Below are 2,980 nucleotides of genomic sequence, written 5' to 3' on the forward strand. Positions count from 1 at the left end.
CGGGGGGGCCCCCTGTGTCCAGTCGTCCTCCACCCGAAGGACCATGGTGTAGATGTCCACACTACAGCCTGTGGAGGACCACATGCCGCAGCAGGTGGATGTGTCCTGAAGGAAGCTGCAGCCCATGGAGAGCCCACAGGCTCCTGGCAAGAACTGTGGCCTGTGGAGAGTAGCCCATGCAGGAGCAGATTTTCTGGCAGAATCTGTGGCCCATGGGAGACCCATGCTGGAGCAGTCCATTCCTGAAGGACTGTACCCCATGGAAAGTACCCATGCTGGAGCAGTTCTTGAAGAACTGCAGCCTGGGGAAGGACTCAAGTTGGAGAATTTTGTGAAGGACTGTATCCCATGGGAGGGACCCACGCTGGAGCAGGGGAAGAGTGTGAGGAAGAAGGAGCCGCAGAGGCAAAGTGTTATGAACTGAGTGCAATCCCCATTCCCTATTCCCCTGCACCACTCGGGGGGAGGTGGAAGATTTAGGAGTGAAGCTGATCCTGGGAATAAAGGAGGGATGACGGAGGGAAGGTGTTTTTAGTTTTGTTTTACTTCTCACTATCCTACTCTGTTACAATTAATTGTCAATAAATGAATTAATTTCTCCAAGTCAAGTCTGTTTTGCCCATGATGGTAACCAGGACAGTAAGTAACCCCCCTGTCCTTACCTCAACCCACGAGGTTTTTCATCATATATTCTCCCGCTGTCCTGTTGAGAAGGGGGAGTGATAGAGTGGCTTGGTGGGCACCTGGTGGTCAGCCAAGGTCAACCTACCACAAACCTCCACCATTTTTCAGTGCTTTTACTGAATCACAGAAATAAGAATTAGACACAGTCTTGCTGTAGTGGTTTTAAAAAGGAGTCTTAGTGTAATGTTTCAAATCTGGGATACCTATAAAAACTCTGAAATTAATATTCTGGTTTTCTATCCAAAGATCACCTTAGCTGTTTGGAATACAGCTCTCTTTTGAAGCTCATATTCAGCTAAGCACTGAAGTTCATAATCTTTCTTGCCTCCCAGGATGGTTTCTAATTCTCCCTATGAAATTACATGGAACCATATTATAAACCACCCCAGTTTACCTGCATTAGTTTATTATTGAAACCATTGTTACTAACCAGGTTAGAAACAATGCAACTGGCAAAATAGGTGGGTGATGCTTCGCTATTATTACAGATACTAGTTGTTTAAGAATTGCAGCATTTCTTCACTCAAAGTGATGATGTACACTGATAAGACTCTTACGAAGAACCATCTCTATCTTTGTAAAATGTATTTCAAACATGAACCAACTGAACAGAATTCAGAAGAACCATAAAGAATAACAAGAGATCTAGAAATCATGCCCTATGAGAAAAGGCAGAATAAAGTGAGGTTGTTTACCCTAAAAGAGAGAAGAAATAGAATCACAGAATCACAGAATGGTTTGTGTTGGAAGGGACCTTTAAAGATCATAGAATCATAGAATTCTTTAGGTTGGAAAAGACCTTTAAGATCATCAAGTCCAACCGTTAACCCAGCACTGGCAAGTCCACCACTAAACCATGTCCCTAAGCACCACATCTACATGTCTTTTAAATATTTCCAGGGATGGTGACTCAACCAATTCCCTGGGCAGCCTGTTCCAATGTTTAACCACTCTTTCAGTAAAGAAATTTTTCCTCACGTCCAATCTAAACCTCCCCTGGTGAAACTTGAGGCCATTTCCTCTCGTCCTATTGCTTGTTACTTGGGAGAAGAGACCGACACCCCCCTCGCTAAAAACCCCTTTCAGGCAAGTTGTAGAGAGCGATAAGGTCTCCCCTGAGCCTCCTTTTCTCCAGGCTAAACAACCCCAGTTTCTTCAGCCACTCCTCATAAGACTTGTGCTCTAGACCATTCACCACTTATTTACTATATTGACAGAGTAAAGGAGTCTAAAGACAGTTTCACACTGCAGCTAAACTGATATAATATCTAGCTCGCAAGAAAGAGCAAGCCCACTCTCTACTCTTCCTTCCTTTGCCTGTGCATTCCCACCTGCCCCTTTCACCAGCACTGGTGTGTATAAGTCTCCATGGTGAAATGTTTTAGGAAGCCAAATGAGTAGAAACCCATTCACTTATTTTGTGAGTGGTTAATATGCATGGTTAGCTTCCTGAACTGGTTTGACAATGGACAGGACTAGGCCTATAAGTGAACGCTGGTGGTACATAGGGGAAAAGGACTGCAACTTTCATGGGCAGCTAGCTTAGCTTCATGATAAAATTTAAATCTTAGTTAGCTTAGTTCCATCATGACACTGCATCCTGAGCAACAAGCACTTTGACTAACAGTGACTAACACAGCTAAATCAGAATTCTTGCAGCAATTACTTTGACAGGCATTCAATTCCTTGAAAAAAACAAAGATAATCTTTGACTTAGATATCCCCTTGCCTGGAAGTCAAATGTAAAAGTACTGGCATAGCTGAAGAACCTAATAAGTGAACAGTGATCTGGCCTGGTAGATGAAGGGAGAGTAGTGGCTATTGTCTACCTACGACTTCATTAAGGCTTTCAGCATTGTCTCCCATAAGAGCCTCATAGAGAAGCTGTTGATGTACGGACTGGATGAGCAGGCAGTGAGGTGGATTGAAAACTGGCTGAATGGCCAGCCAAGATGGTGGTGATCAGCGGCATGAAGTCTAGTTGGAGGCCAGTAACTTCGCAGTGTACCCCAGGGGTCAATACCGGGTCTGATCCTGTTCAACATCTTCATTAATGATCTGGATGATGGGGCAGATTGCACCCTCAGCAAGCTTGCAGATGACACAAATCTGGGAGAAGTGCTGAGGGTTGTGCTGCCATCCAGAGGGACCTGAACAGGCTGGAGAAATGGGCTGACAAGGAACCTCATGAAGTGCAACAAGGAGAAGTGCAAAGTCCTGCACCTGGGGAGAAACAACCCCAGGCACCAATATATGCTGGGGGTCACCCAGCTGGAAAGCAGCTTTGCAGAAAAGG

General features: G+C 44.9%; 1 protein-coding gene across 1 annotated transcript in view; it reads right to left on the bottom strand.

Moving 5' to 3' along the window:
• RABL2B (RAB, member of RAS oncogene family-like 2B) overlaps positions 1–2,980 on the bottom strand; it is a gene marked incomplete at its 5' end in the record, with an annotated part of 12,071 nt that overhangs the window by 8,079 nt on the left and 1,012 nt on the right. The gene's annotated exons all lie outside the window — the stretch shown is intronic.

Source organism: Pygoscelis adeliae, unplaced genomic scaffold (genome assembly GCF_000699105.1).
Source record: "Pygoscelis adeliae isolate BGI_AS28 unplaced genomic scaffold, ASM69910v1 Scaffold649, whole genome shotgun sequence".
In the NCBI taxonomy this organism is placed as follows: domain Eukaryota; kingdom Metazoa; phylum Chordata; class Aves; order Sphenisciformes; family Spheniscidae; genus Pygoscelis; species Pygoscelis adeliae.